The sequence below is a fragment of the Pogona vitticeps genome, chromosome 4, assembly GCF_051106095.1.
Source record: "Pogona vitticeps strain Pit_001003342236 chromosome 4, PviZW2.1, whole genome shotgun sequence".
NCBI lineage: Eukaryota > Metazoa > Chordata > Lepidosauria > Squamata > Agamidae > Pogona > Pogona vitticeps.
The window spans coordinates 73,716,143-73,732,454 of NC_135786.1; the positions used below are offsets into that span (position 1 = coordinate 73,716,143).

A 16,312-nucleotide genomic window follows, 5' to 3' on the forward strand; every position below is an offset into this window, starting at 1 on the left:
AGAAAGGAACAGGGAACTAGACAAAAAAGAGAGATGACAGCAAAGGGGGAAAATCCTTAAAGATGCTATATAAAGAAACTTTAGGATCTGGCTTTGCGTGGACAAACACTTTTATTCCCATGACAAAACAGCTGCCAGTGTAGACCCCACTATTGATTTCCACATGGATACTCATTGTCCGTGTAAAGTATTTCCACATGCACTATAGAGGCCATTTCCCCTTTGGAACACAAAACAGGAAGTGCCACCTCCCTTGCACTTCCTTTTCACCACAAAAGGAGTTAGATAATTCTTATTCATTTATTATGGATAAATGCATCCTTATTGTTGATATTTATATGCTAAATTATTCACAGTTCCTGATATAAAATAACATGACATTATTATCAATCTTCATGTTATTTTGCTTCCTTGCTGTGTACAACAACCAAGTTCACGCTTCCGAATTCATTTTGCACCCTCTAACTTTATTTTCTTTTTGTACCCAGTTATATTTATACATCGAGGACGAAATCCTTCTCCTATGCAAAATATCTGTTTCCTGCAGAATTAAAAAAAAAATACTGAGGCCTCTGTTAACTCTGCTTCTCCTCCTAGCTGCAGGGCTCCCCTCTGATGCTAGTATGAACATAATCAGCCCTTTCATTGTACATAGCTCTCATTTCCAGGATCAGCTTCTTTTACCAGACAATTTACTGACAGACTTCATAAAAAGCAGTTCACTCTCAATGCTGGGATAGGGAGGAAACACAGGAAACATTCTAAAGCGTCACTCTCCCGTAAAGCCAGGATAAAAGTGCACCTGCATCTTCTAAGCTTAAAATTAATAAGCCATGTTTATTGAACCCCCAATGCTAATTAGCAGCATCCCATCAGATTCCCCTTCCCCCTAATGCTAATTAGTTCAAGGGAGATTGGAATGCCCAGGCAAGTATGGATAGAAAGACAAAGCATCCACAGGACTCTTTTGAGAAGCAACTCACTGGAGGGGTGGAGAGGAAGACTGCGCAAAACAGCCCATCTGTGATTTTAAACACCTGATTGCCTGAAGCATGCAGGTGTGTAAGGAACATCTCTTTAAATGGTGGGAGTCCCTTAAAAAAGAAAAAACCCTCAGCAATTCACATGAACATCCAGATTCCTAGTTAGTGGCTTGAATAATTTATCAACAGCCATCTAGAATGGGTGAGAGACACTTCTGTTGCTTGCTGAACCAGCAACAAGATCACTTGCCATGACAAAAAAAAAGTTTTCAAAATATAAAAGCAGCTCTTTGAAAGCAAAAACACGTCCGTCTTTAATTGGCCCTGAAACAACACTTGCGCTTTTAGCAATATTTTAGTATAGAACATTCCTTCAGTATAGAGACAAGAATGTTTAATGCATTTAATGTCATCAATCACAGCCTTGATTTCCACCTACATTCCATTTATATGCAGTAAGTACTTCTAAAAAAATACATAATATTTCTACTGAAAGCATATTTTCTTGTGGACATTTTAAATAAGCGTGCCTGTTTAGTCTGAGTGTGCATTTATAGCATCACTGTGTTTTGCTCTCGTCCAGTGTAAAAGTTTTTTTTTTAAGGATTGTTCTTCAGCCACCCAATGTTTTTGAAAGGGAATGGAAACTAACAAGCATGCCAAGAAATAAAAATCAAAACCATACCTGCAAGCTGCAATACAGCTTTAGGAATTCCCCTCAAACTTTTCTTTTCATGTGTTTTGAAAGTGGAACTTTTCAAAATGGTGCTAAAGTCACTTTTAAAAAAAATCCTTCAAGCCAAGCGACTCAAAGAAAAGGGAAAAGAAACAAGAGGCATTAAATGTAATTGTCCCAGAGCAATCTCCTTGGAGGGAAAAAAAAGAGCCTTAAAATGCAGGAAATCTGTCTAAGTCAAGCTGGCCCTGTACTCACAGATGTTACTGATTCAAAAGAGATAGCAATTCCAAAGCTCCAGAACAGATTCCAAGTGAGAAAATAGGAAAAGTCCTTGGTTGCTGTTAGATACGCATTCTGAAGGGTTTTGTGTGTGTGTGTGTGTGTGTGTGGTGTGTGTGTGTGTGTGTGTGTGTGTGTGTGTGTGTGTGTGTTTTAAAAAAAGCAGAATGGGCAGTGAGGAATTTGTGGCCTGGATTAGAAGTTCCATGGTAATTAGGCAAGAATGACAAATAGGAGTTGAATTGATCTCTCTTGCAGAAAAAATGAGAGAAGTTCAAGCTGGAACACAAAACATGTTTACTGGTGAGGAACTATCTTTAAATTCAGCCTTATTTCTGCATAAACATTCTTAAAACTGCACGGAAGATTCTGGCTTTCATATTATTAGAATTTTGAGTAAATGTGCATTGAACCATTAAAAAAACAAAGGCACCCTGAGAGGAAAAAGCACTGTTATGATGTCACCTTTATGTTCTGCGTGTTAGCAAAGGTTGAAATTCCTGCTGTAGGACAGGATGTACGTTGCTGCCATAGGAGAGGCACCGACCTCTTAAGAATTACATTGGAAATTTGCTAACAGAAAAGGGCAGCTTATTTAAATTTATATTCAAAAAAAGTGATTGATATAAAAATTGGCAGTGGTATAGTAAGAGTTATGTGTTTTCCTTAAGCCAGGGAAGCTGTGGGTTATAAAGCTGGGGGGGGGGGGGAGAGAGACTCATCACAGGTTGTCTGGAACTGGTAGAGCAAGGTCTCTACAAAACTATGGAACCCATTAGTTCATCTTGGGCTAGGTCCTCTGTCTCAGCTTGATCTTCCTTACAGGTTTGTTTTTAGGGTCAAGTGCAGGAAGAGAGAACCAGGTACACTGCCTTTGTTCATGTACATAGTAAATGAACATCCATCCAAATTCCAAGTCAGGGTGTGGCTATATAGTGAGGGAAATGTGAATTAACTCACATTCTTTCTCTGTGAGAAGGATGTGGGGGCGCTGTGGGCTAAACCGCAGAAGCCTTTGTGTGCTGCAGGGTCAGAAGACCAGCAGTCATAAGATTGAATCCACGCGACGGAGTGAGCTCCCGTCGCTTTGTCCCAACTCCTCGCCAACCTAGCAGTTCGAAAGCATGTAAATGTGAGTAGATAAATAGGTACCATCTTGGTGGGAAGGTAAAACAGCATTCCCTAGTCATGCTGGCCACGTGACAATGGAAACTGTCTTTGGACAGGCGCTGGCTCTATGGCTTGAAAAGCGGGATGAGCGCCACCCCCTAGAGTTGGACACGACTGGACTAAAAATGTCAAGGGGAACCTTTACCTTTACCTTTTCTCTGTGAAGTCACACCAGGGCATTCTGTTCTCTCGGATATAAGTGACCACAGAAGCAGAAGAGAAAAAAAGCTTTCTACTTCCAGTTACATCCAAAGCACCTGTAGGTTGCACATTTGAAAGGAACTGCTATAAGAAGGTTTTTTCTTCTTCTTTCCAGTTACTTATTTCTATATCTTATTTTGCAGACAAGAGTGTTCCTGAAGCTGATAACAAACAAACAAACAAGCTTCCTCTTACCCTTCTCTACGGCCCCTCCATGTCTGGTGAAAATTGAATTTCGTATGTCTGACTTATACACCCAAAAAGTACTCCCCCTCAAGAAAGTTCATCCCGGGCAGCTAGAGACACCACAATTACAGAGAACCTTCTACTGAGTCTGCTCTACAATTCCTCCAAGTTTGGTAAAGATTGGGTTTTCCCAAGCTAACCTTGACGAATCACAAATTACAATTTTTGTCAATTCATTTTTTACTTTAAAAGCCTATAAAATGAACCCCCAAGCACCTCATCATTTTTTCTGATTCATGCCCATCTCTAATACAGATTTTTCACTCTGCTTTTATAGTATTCTTAGAAGGAAAGTGGGAGTAGCAGTCCCACCAATTAGCAAGCTACATTGCAACAGTTACAAAATGAGACAGGTACAAGGATGGTTTACTTCAGTCTAGTCATGTATACAAGACAGGATAGAATACTTTCAAAACCCCCTTCAGGTGCAGATGGCATGATCGGGTTTGGACATTCTGGAACAGATATACACTTTTGGATTGGGTCTAAATAGAAGATGCAATGTGCATAATATACCAATGGTCTAATCATAAAATTGAAGAGCATTGAAACTGGGTAGTAAAGTGAACAAGAGTATACTGGAAGCTACTCTCCAGAAGGCACCAAATAAGCAGCTCATTTATACACTTGTCTGACTGTTGTGTACTGAACTGGAATGTCAGCATGTCATAGCTCATAATAAAAAACTTCAGTAATGCTGACACTCCCCCTACCACAGACAATTCCCATGACAGAAAAAAGAATTAACTTTGCCTGAGGAAACACACCAGGAGGGGGACCAGCTTGATGAAAGATAGGTAGCCATCTAGTTCCAGGCTAAAGTACCTGCAAAACTGCAGTAGCAGATTGTGATGGATCTTAACATAATAAATTACATGCTAGTGTTGAGATGTCTTTTATTTTCATTTCACCCAACATTCTCTAATGATATCTTAAAACAGGAAAGCAAGACAAATTTCTTCATCCATGTATAAGATGTGGTGACAATCAAGCTTCAAATGTTTAACGCAGAAAGTAAACTATGCGTCCGGCCTACCCCTAGATTCTCAATCCATGTAATCCAGTACTGTCAACACTGGTTGACAGAGTTCAAGCAGAATAATTTCATCCTCTGTCAGGAGATGCCAGAATCACATGCACACAAAGCATGCTTTCTCTGACCACCGAGTGGTCTGTTGATTCCAGTTCCAGGGGTGCTGTGAATTCATTCCAGGTTTTAGAAGATACCCAGAATAGGTTCAGCACCTTGAATAATTACTGTAAAAGCACAGATTAAAACCTGGTGCAGATTTATAGCACCTTTGAAACTGGAGTCATCAGTTACCACTACCAGCATCCCCTTTCTTGCTGCACTTCTTCGCCATGGATATTGTGGCATCCATCCAGGTCATGAATATTAATGTGCTATCTGCATGGACCAATGAGAGTGCTGGAGAGGTGGAGTCATGAGATAGAGTCTCTGCAGGGGGAGGAGAGATTTAGATTTAGAGTTTTAGATTTGAGGATTGGTGGTTTTGGAATTTGGGGTGGATAGAGAGAGGGTTGATGTTTGAGAGTGGATGAAGTAGGATATTTTGTTAAGAGTAAAAAACATTGATTGTACCTTCATCACCTGTAGTAATAAACAACTTCTATTTTGTTCTATTTAAAATGACACATTGCCTGGACCTCTAGTATTAATCATACATAATGTTGATGTAATCAACTGATCATAGTGACACGACACGTAGCTTGTGCCCTTGATTGGTGAAACAACCAAGGGATAGGTAGGAACGTCAGATATATTTCATGAGAATCTTTTAGGAGAACCCTGAAACAAAATCTGAACATCAAAGTCCTATTGTGTATGTATGTTCATATATGAGATCCAGAGCTTTGACTGGGTCACGGGTAATATAATTGCAACCTTACCAATCTGCAGTAAAAGTAGTAAAATATCTCACCATCATAACTGGCTAATTCTTTGCAGATAAAAAAAATCAAAAACAAATCAACACCTGCAACACAACTACAGGACACACAGAGCCCATGTGAAACTGTTTTGATGCCAGGGTTTAGAAGCTACTGAGCTTTTCCACTGAAGTTCAGTGGATTGCTCAGATAAAAATTCTCTTCTTTTAAAAAAATCTAAATTAAAAGACAAAGCACAAAAGGTATTTTGTTTGTTTAATATTAAACTTACTTCTAGAGTAATCGAATTGTGTATTTGGAGTCAGGAATATATATATTTGAAGAAAATGTTATCCTGAGGAAAATGTCACTTCCTTGAAATACCTCTTAGACCAGAGAAAGCAAGGACATTATTTTTTCAGGTGGTTTCCTTTCATTGCCCTCTAACAAAGACAGCCACCTTCGGTTCCTTGAAAGCCAAGGCAATGACTTCCTTGTGAAAGCTGAATCCCTACTTTCATCTGTTGATGCACTCGAGTGGATCCATGTCTGAAGGATTTAAAACGGCCCCTGTTTGAAAGAACTACACAAAGGGAAGGAGTCTCATTTCTGGGTAAGTAACAGCTGCTAAAATAATTGGTGTGAATCCTATTAATTAAGAACAATTTCAAAGTCTGAATGAGGCAGGCCAAGCTGGGGAGCATGAAGGGGGTCTCTCTTATCAGTTCAATACTATTACAAAGGAAGTGTTTGTTGCTTGGTGGAAGCTTCGAATGTGTATCATATTTAGTGAGTAAATATCTTGCACCTCTTTGGATGTTTGAGATCCAGTCCATCCTTGATCTTATCACAGTGGTATACCACCTTTACTCTAAGGAGCTTAGGAAAACATATATGGGATTGTCCCATTGCATTCCTACAACAATACTGGGAAGTGGGCCAGGGTGAAAGGTAAGTGAAAGGAGCCTCGTGGCGCAGTGGTTAAAATGCTGTACTGCAGCTAAAAACTGTGCTCACGACCTGGGGTTCAAATCCCAGGTAGCCGGCTCAAGGTTGACTCAGCCTTCCATCCTTCCGAGGTCGGTAAAATGAGTACCCAGCTTGCTGGGGGGGCAATGTGTAGCCTGTATAATTAAAAATTGTAAACCGCCCGGAGAGTGCTTGTAGCGCTATGGGGCGGTATATAAGTCCAATAAAGAAATAAATAAATAATAAATAAATAAGTCCAGCGGAGTGGAGCAGAGTTTCTTTTTTTAAAATCCAAGTTTCAACTCTGTATTTACAATGCCATACTGAAAAACAGGGCACATGCCATGAGGCAGAGTGGATGCCTCTATGTTTCATAGCCCTCAACATTTTTTAGAGAAAAAACGTCTGTATGCATGGGTGTCACGATTAGGTTTTTCGAGCATATTACTCTCCATTCTAGCATCGAAAGTTTTTAATTTGTATAAAGTCTTATATTTATTACATTTTCATGATGCTCTTTTCTCAAGAATACTATATTGCTTCTGATTTTCCCTTCCTTCACTTCAGATCCCTCAACATCTTTTTAACCCTACGAGTACTAAATGGGACATGAAGGATCTGTTGTAGTGTTGCTCCATCTGCAATAAAGAGTGGGAAAAGAAAAGGAAAAGAAAGTGACAGCTGAACAACTGAATAAAGCACAAGATGTTTCCTGGATACACCAATCACTGAGGTGCTAGGGAAGCAGGGTGGGTAAAAATCAATGATTTTTTTTAAAAAAATTAAATTAATTTAAATCACTGTTTAGTATTTAAAACTATAATTTAATTTAAAAATTATTTGAATCGTTTAAAAATCTGATTTTTAAATTTAAATCATGATTTAAATGGTAATTAAAATCAAATCCACCCTGTGGGGAAGGCTCATTTTTGCACCTTGTGCACGTACTTCCCATACACATCCCATACAGTTGGAGGTGGGCTATAAACAATGGGATGAGAGAAGATTTCATTGTAGAATTATTGGCAGCGACTATTCTATTAGCATAAACATCCACAGGACCCACATGCTAAAAATCCATGGGGAAAGGATCCAGTAACCAGTCTCACTCAAAAACACCTAGAGTTGATATGGAACAATATGCTGAAAAATCTTTTCAAAGCTTTAAAAGCAATAGGATCAGTTGAAGGAATCTCAGAAGGGGTGAAGTGGGATGAGGGAAGGGATGACGTGGGGTGATGGAAAGGTTTTTCTGCAGGTTTTATGGAGCACCTTATTCTGTCCAGGCATGCCTATTTATTACCATACTTAGCTGTTTCCAAGGCAGTAGCATGCCATCTTACAGATTTTTGAGTATTTCATGATTAATAGGCCCTTGGAACAACAAAATACTTGTACACTAAACATTCTGTCTGAAGGATTTTTCTATCTGTTCCAACCTTTACTGCTGAGCTTTGGGTTTTGTATACTATATGACCTTAGGATGAAAAAAAGCACGTTTTCCATATCTGCCTCTTTTTTTTAATGCTGCTAGGTAGGGGCCGGGTGCTCTTACTAATATTGTTACTGAAGGTTGATCACATTTCAAGCTTGACCAAAAAAAGAAATGTCCTGTAGCTCGCATGGTGATTTATGACTACCCCTTCTGAACAATAACTATTTATGCATTCATTTATTGTGTCGCTCGGTGTCACATTTTTGGCAAAGTCACCCAGTGCTGTGTAGTGTGCCCCATTACTCCTTCCATCAGAAGATGCTTAGTAGAACTGCCATTTAATAATGATTCTGCCTTTTAATTTGCTTGAATAAGACTAACGCTTACACCACTTTACTCAGCTTTTCTTGTGATTAATGGCAATGCATTTCTGCACATGATGAGAAGGGCTATAAACATTAAGGACTGTGAGAATTCCAATATCAGGTTTCAAAGGTAGGAACCCGAAGGGCTTAAAATGTATTGTGTGGAAGCTGATCTTTAATGAATTGAAGGATAAAAACATGAGAGAAAAGACTTATGTGGAAGTTTCTTTATGAAATTACTCTGGCACTGCAAAACAGCTTTCCCTTTTCTGAACATTTTGGAAAGAAAGAAAATTCAGGGGGGGGGGAAATACTCCACATTATAATTGTCATTTTAAATGCTGTGATTTTTGAACTGGAGGTGAAGGGAAGGTGGAAATCTGACTTCCATGCTTTTAAATGTATAAAACAAAGTTGTTTAAGAAACAATAACTTTTAGGAGAATAAATATAAAGACATCCTGAAGCCATCCTTAACTGAGCAGTGGTAGGATGGTGAGCTCTCTCTGGGTCCCAGAGCATCACTCTGTTATATTACCACTTAATTATGTATAGCTTCAGTGTAGATTATTAGATTATTGCTTCATTATGTCAATTTCCCGGCTTGAAAAAAACACAAGTAGGGGGTCTAGCATATAATATTTCATTCATTCATTCATTCATTCATTCATTCATTAGATTTGGTGATTCAATGATTCGGGCAGCAGAACTCCCTAGAGTGGAGGAAATTAAGCATGTAGATGTCATACGGAGGAATGGAAGTTGGAATAAATTTGTACTTTCCTAAAGCCAGAGAGTTCCAGAAAAACATCTATTTCTGCTTCATTGACTATGCAAAAGCCTTTGACTGTGTGGACCACAGCAAACTATGGGAAGTCCTTAAAGAAATGGGAGTGCCTGACCACCTTATCTACCTCCTGAGAAACCTATACATGGGACAGGAAGCAACAGTTAGAACTAGATATGGAAACACTTATTGGTTCAAAATTGGGAAAGGAGTATGACAAGGCTGTATATTGTCGCCCAGTTTATTTAACTTATATGCAGAATACATCATGCGGAAGGCCGGACTGGAAGAATCCCAAACCGGAATTAAGATTGCCAGAAGAAATATCAACAACCTCTGATAGGCACATGATACCACTCTAGTGGCAGAAAGTGATGAGGAATTAAATAACTTCTTGATGAGGGTGAAAGAAGAGCATGCAAAAAATGGTTTGAAGCTCAACATCAAAAAAAAAAATTGAGATCATGGCCACTGGTCCCATCACCTCCTGGCAAATAGAAGGGGAAGATATGGAGGCAGTGACACATTTTACTTTCTTGGGCTCCATGATCACTGCAGATGGCGACAGCAGCCACAAAATTAAAATAAGCCTACTTCTTGGGAGGAAAGTGATGACAAACCTAGACAGCATTTTAAAAAGCAGAGACATCACCTTGCCAACAAAAGTCCGAATAGTCAAAGCTATGGTTTTTCCTGTTGTGATGTATGGAAGTGTGAGCTGGACCATAATGAAGGCTGACCGCCGAAGAATTGTTGATTTTGAATTGTGGTGCTGGAGGGGCTCTTGAGAGTCCCCTAGACTGCAAGGAGAACAAACCTATCCATTTTGAAGGAAATCAACCCTGAGTGCTCATTGGAATGACAGATCCTGAAGCTGAGGCTCTAATACTTTGGCCATCTCATGAGAAGAGATGACTCCCTGGAAAAGACCCTGATGCTAGGAAAGTGTGAAGGAAAGAGGAGAAGGGGATGACAGAGAATGAGATGGTTGGACAGTGTCATCGAAGCAACCAACATGAATTTGACCCAACTCCGGGAGGCAGTGGAAGACAGGAGGGCTTGGCATGCTCTAGTCCATGGGTTCACAAAGAGTCGGACACGACTAAATGACTGAACAACAACAACTTATCTATATTTTGGTATATTGGGGGGGGGGGGGACTGGAGGATAGGATAGGAAATAGCTGAGGATAGAATAGCTGACTCTGAGATGACTTTACAATTGGCAGTGGTTTCTTAATAAGCATATCAAAACAACCAGAAGAGATAACACGATATCTTAAAAGCATGGGAAAATAAAATAATTATTTGACTAGTGTGACACTTACCCACCTTGCCTCAGGCCGGAGGGGACCAACAAGAACACATGTACTAACAGTACCCTACTACACTATCACAGGACCCTAGTCCTAAGCAATAAAGGTCATGAAAGTTCATTGCAAATAGATAATGAAATAAAGAGATAAGATTACAAGTTGGATTAAAGTTGGGCCAAATTTGTTCATATGAACTGTGACGTGCAAACTAATGTCAGTATGGTATTCTACCATTGTGATCCCCACCCTTGAGTAACTCAGGTGTTCTTTGACTACAGTTCCAAGAATCCTTCACCACCAGTTGTGTTGGCCAGATTTAATGGGAATTATAGTTCAAGAACACATGGGTTACCCAAGATTGGGAACCACTGCCCTACCATATGAAGTAGACAACTGGACTGCCATAACTAATTGGCAAATGAACAATAAGTCCAGGAAGGGAGAAGTCAGCTCCCTCTGCCCACGGCTCCATCAATTTAAGTATAGAGAGACCTTCTATTATCATCTCTCCCAAGCATCATAATAGTCAAGCTTATGACCAGAGGTGGTCTCAAGTGTGACTTTTATGAACCCCATGGGTGAGGCAGTGTAAGTACCAAGCCTCAGAAATTGCTGTTCATCATGAAGGTGCCCCATGATGCCCATCAACCCCCCAAATGCAAGACTTACCTACCAATCAAACGTGGTCCAATTCAACAAACAAAACCAGCCAAAATCACCTCTCAACTAATCCTTGATTCCTGCTCCCCTTCCTCTTATATCTTTAAACTGTGATCAAATTAATACAGACAAATGTGGCCAAACTGACCTGTTCCAGGTTCTCCTACTCTTAATCTACTGTATTTCTAAAGTAGCCAGCAAAGCTTCTGCTGAAAGATGGGTGGGTGGGGGAGATGAGAAAGGAACTGCACTAGGAATGAAATAAGGACAGGATCTGGCCAGCAGTTCAAGGCCAAGATCCTCCCTCTGGTCTGGAATGTGACTTCACCCCAAATCAGGTAGGCCCCAAGCATCCCATATCTCTACAGGCTCAACCCCTTCCAAATCAGCCTAACGGCAGGAAGATAGCAGACCAGGAATCATTGCAACTGGAGCAGCACTTGTGTCGTCTGGTCATAATGCCTACTCTCAGTTCATAGTCATTGCCTGCCTATAGGTTAGTAGTCTTAAAAAGTATACCCATCTATGAAACTCTGTTAATCTTTGATAGCTGTTCCTAGCTGAACTGATAAATAATCATCGAAGAACTGCAGAGTTGGAAGGGACCCTATGAATCATCAAGTCCAGCCCCTGTCAAAGAAGCACCATGGGAAATCCAACGTCCAATCTCTGACTTTGTGGCCAGATACTTAAGCCACTAAGCTATACAATAATTCTGGTCTATCTCCCCTTGTATGCTGCGTTTAAAGGTCTTCCTAGCCAGAGTGTTTCTCTTTAAAAAGAAATAAAAGTTACAAATTCTAAAACTAAACTAAATTAAATGCAGTAACTGCAGATCTCCAGCAGTTCCTGTACTTAGGAGTGAGCCACCCTTGTGAACCACCATGATTAATGATTCCATTTAGAAAACATTGATTTCTTTTGCTTTTTATTGAGAGTTTGCTAGGCTTATTGCTACATACTTAACCAACTTATATTTTGCTGTGTGGGCAAAACTGCACTGGATGATTTTCTGAGCCCTAAAATGAAATCTCAAGTGTCTTTAATGCACATTTTTGTACGATAAGATGGGATGATTCTGTCTTTACTGATTAGCCCCCCAAGTGCAACCTTTGAATGTTGTTACTTTTTTAAAAAAATCCTGTGGATGATTCCTAAAGCCTCTTTCAATGCCAATGTAAGTTTTCCAAGAGAATCAAGTCTTTAATTCAGAATGGAGTCTTTTGCTTCTATCCTGTATAATGTAACTCTAATATCAGCAAAACCTTATTGCTGCAACTCTGATGTCTCCTGTACTTCCTCTGGGACCCACAATAAGCTGATTGCCAAATAACAATGAACTCATCTGGAATGCAAATGCAGCCTGAGCCAGGTGAATAAATTGTCTATTATTAGGCTTTTTCATGCAGTAAATGCTTTTGTTTCCTGCTCCTCTGTCTTAACACCTGCTGTGGCAATGGATACCAACTTTCAGAGCATCACTCCCTGTTAACAACAGAATATAACCTCATACGGAATTGCTTATACAGAAAGTGATAAAATTTTATAAAGGGGGCTTTGTTGAGGCAATACAGGACTCACAAGTAGTAAAACTGGGGCAATGCTGAATATAAATCATCAATCTCCCCTAAGTCAGTGCAGCAGAGGAAAGACATTCAATTGCGGAGGATGTTAAAGAAAACACAGGGCTGTTTTCAGGAAGAATTTCTTTTTATGGTTAATAGTAGCTGAAGGTGTTTTAAAACAACAACAACAACAACAACAACAACAACAACAACAACAACAACAACAACAACAACAACAACAACAACAACAACAACAACAACAACAACAACAAAGCATTGTACTTTCCTTCAGTGAGTTTCACACTAACAGAGAGCATTTGACTAGTGTACAAAAGTACTGCTGGGATAATGGGGGCTAGGAATACAGAAAAGGTGTAACCAAAATTAGGCAGCTTGGAAAACACAGTGGTTTGGGGTCTATTTCATTAAAAAAGATGCAGGATTGACGAGGTAGAGAAGGAAATGTAATTATATTGACTGATCCTATGGTTAGATAAAATGGCTCCCTCACTGTTTCTTCCTGAAAAGATAGAAGCAACCTGGTGCTTAGCTGGAAAGAATGCACTCCAAAAAATAACTAGACTAACTTGTAAACATTACATAGAGAGCACCACAGTATTCCCCAACTACCGTACAGTCAAGTAAAATGGCCAAAATTCTGTTGCGTATGCAAAAAGTGTAACTTTTAAGTTAAGAAACCGCCTTGGGCATCATATGTTCCATACAAAGTCATGTGACTCAGCATTCAAAAAGTAATACCTATAGAGATTTCTACATCTTTTGCATAATTGTCCAACAGGATTTTGGCCATTAACAAACATCTGTGGGAACAGAGATGTGAGTAGATGACATGGGAAGGCAGAGAGACCTGGCCACAAATATCAACGCCAGAGGTTTCTGAGGCTGGACACAGTCATGCCAAAAAATTTTGTGTTTCCTGCTCTTACAATATTTAACTTCAATGGCATTATCCTTTTTAAGATGGTAAAATGTGCAATCAGATCACACATCTCAACATGATGTGTACATGCAAGCTTCTGTTTATACTTCAGTGAACAAATACGTGTGCATTCAAGTCCCCTGGTATGCTATCATTTAATTTTTCCTGTTCCTTTTTCTGTATTGTTCCCTACTACTGTTACAGAAACTCTGTGTTGGAGTCACTTGTCCTTTAGGAAGATGTTCCTTTATATTACAGTGGAGTAGACTGACCCTGTTTGTTCAGGCATGGGAACCTGGATTTACTTGTCTTTTCTTTCCAATATTCTGGGCAAAAAAATACTTTTATACTCAATGGAATGAATTGAACCCTTTAAAAAACACAACAGTGAAGACAAAGGATGCTTGTGTACAGATGCTTCTGACACTCTGTTGTTTCTTTCAACAGTAAACAACCAAACTGCAGTGTTGTGGTCTCATACTGCTGCGACAAAGCTGGGAAAATGCCAGATGCACAGCTGAGAGAAAGAACGTGCCTTTACCACCAGCCATTCCAAAATGTGAGGGAGCACTGCTCTCTAGACACAGGCTTAGCGTAACGTCTAGTTCTGATCTCAGATTAACAGTGTTTGCTGTTATGCTGGTTGTGCCATTCTATTTTATGGAATAATTATTGCTGTTTGAACAGTTTAGAGGAGAATTTAAAAGGGGGGGGTTGAAGTAATTAATTGAGGAACAGAAGAACAGCAATCTGTTCTGGCTAGTGTGATATTGAGGGAAATGTGCAATTAATGGGGAGGGGATTTGCAAGAAAGGGCAATTTATTGTAGGGAGAGGATTGTAACCTAAACCAGCACTAAGCAATTTTGGCTGGTCTAGGGGCCTCTTTTTTTGCCCCTACATCTGTGGGAGTCAAGGGCTGCATCAAGTCCAGAAATGTCGAAAATGTCAACTTATTATTTTAAATTTAAATTTAAACCTGGAACAACTTACCTCCTGAGATTCGCGGGGCTCCCTTGCTGGGTACTTTTAGGAAGCAATTAAAAACTTGGATGTTTCGGCAGGCCTTTCCATCACATAACTCATGACCTCTTTCTTTCCTTCTTTACTGTTCTATGTTTTGTGTTTTGGCATCGTAATGTAGTGTTTTTATGATTTAGAACTGTTTATTTACATTGTTTACTGTATTATTTTTAAGGTTGTTAGCCGCCTAGAGTGGTCCTCGCTTGACCAGATAGGCGGGATAATAAATAAATAAATAAATAAATAAATAAATAAATAAATAAATAAATAAATAAATAAATAAATAAAATTTTATTTATTTCATATTAATTAATGGGGGTTCAGGTTACCCCCCACACTCACATCTTTTATGTTAAAGCTGTAGAACTTGGATGACCGCAGGAACAGAAAAACATGTTTTAGTCTCTCACACAAAATTTTTAAAATGATCCAGAGGAGGGATGAATGGTGTCCCCTGGGGGCCCACCATACTTTCCATGGATTACACACAGTACACAGAATACACTTCACCCATTATGGCATAAAGTTTTACAAAGCATTTTTATTCTGGATTAGATTGGTAAACAGGAGTGAGGGGGGGGGGATCCAGTCCTTTGTTGTATTTATTTGGTCATACTCATTTAAATTTAATCAATAATGATTTTAAGCAAGGGGGTGCCATTTTCAATCTACTGTTTAAACTTTTAAAATATATTTGTTTTCTTCAAGAATGAAGGCAGTTCGTGATTTATAAAAGAAAGAGATGAAGAGGGTGGTGTGCCTGGAAATCATGACATCGCTCTGAAAAAAATCTTCCTTCACCTAACATGACAAATGTGTGAACAGGACAATGCTGTTCAGCTAAGTGGAAAAGGCACTCTGTATAACCTTAGGAACATTCCTACTTTTCTTCACCGATCAAAGCCTCGGCTTCAGTCACTTTGTCCATTGATTTTAATACTTGCTTCTGCATCAGGAAGGAATTTGGCTTTGATATCATAAGCGACACCACCTATCCATATGTATGATTAATTAAATGTGCCTGTTTGCGAAAAACTACTGCATCTTATTTCCTTCTCATGTGCACTTAATGCATTGTAGTACAGTTGTGTGAGATTCATTTCCTTTCTTTCTCCTATGGAATTTTATTTTATTTTGAAATGAAAAGATAGGCAAGAGAAAATAAAAGCACATGCAGCAATATTACAAGATCCCTAAAGGAATACAGAAACTCATAGTTTACAAGTTTTAATGTATATCGCAGATGAACTACAGCAAAGGTGTGCCAAGCATATTCCTTCAGATGTTGGCCTGGAATTCTTATCAGTCCTGGTCAACCAGTTGATGATGAAAAATGCTGGGATTTGTTTTTTTGTTTTTTTTAAAGAGGTGGCTTTAAATTCTGGGCACCCACCTGCATCCATTCCCACCAGAGATGACCAATTCAGTTATCAAGGTATTTATTTACATGTGTATTGTGCTTCTAGAATGTTGGCACATCAAGAAATCAGGAGAGCAGGAACAGAATGGGTGAGAGAGACAGTGAGGACATATACTTGGCTTGTTATGCCATGTAGAGCAAGGCTAGAGTACCCGCATTGCAAATCATGAAAATTTTGCTTTCTCTTAGCAAAAGCAGAACCTGTAAAAAGGGACTCACTGTGAACTTTCCGTAAGTCCCAGCAGCAGTTTTAGTCAGGGGAGACTCTGCCTATCTACTATTCCTGCTATGGCTTACACCTTTTGCTGTTATGTATGTCATTATGCCTGCTGGACACAATTTGCAATCCATTAAAAAAAATTCCCCATTGCTCTGGGTTGCCATTTT

The 16,312-nt window shown here is 39.4% G+C and overlaps 1 protein-coding gene and 1 long non-coding RNA gene across 4 annotated transcripts in view; one reads left to right on the top strand and one right to left on the bottom strand.

Moving 5' to 3' along the window:
• LOC110077136 (FRAS1-related extracellular matrix protein 1) overlaps window positions 1-2,034 on the bottom strand; it is a 149,961-nt gene extending 147,927 nt beyond the window's left edge. For all 3 annotated transcript variants that reach the window (XM_072997709.2, XM_072997708.2, XM_072997710.2), the window contains exon 1: window positions 1,669-2,034. The gene's annotated coding sequence lies outside the window, so the exon portion shown is untranslated. The remainder of the gene's footprint in view (window positions 1-1,668) is intronic.
• A 93-nt stretch (window positions 2,035-2,127) lies between these two features.
• On the top strand, window positions 2,128-15,540 carry LOC140706317 (uncharacterized). The gene is made up of 5 exons (XR_012085955.2): window positions 2,128-2,244; window positions 3,456-6,061; window positions 6,985-7,166; window positions 13,931-14,042; window positions 15,214-15,540. It is a non-coding gene; the product is annotated as an uncharacterized LOC140706317 (long non-coding RNA).
• Window positions 15,541-16,312: the final 772 nt, after the last annotated feature.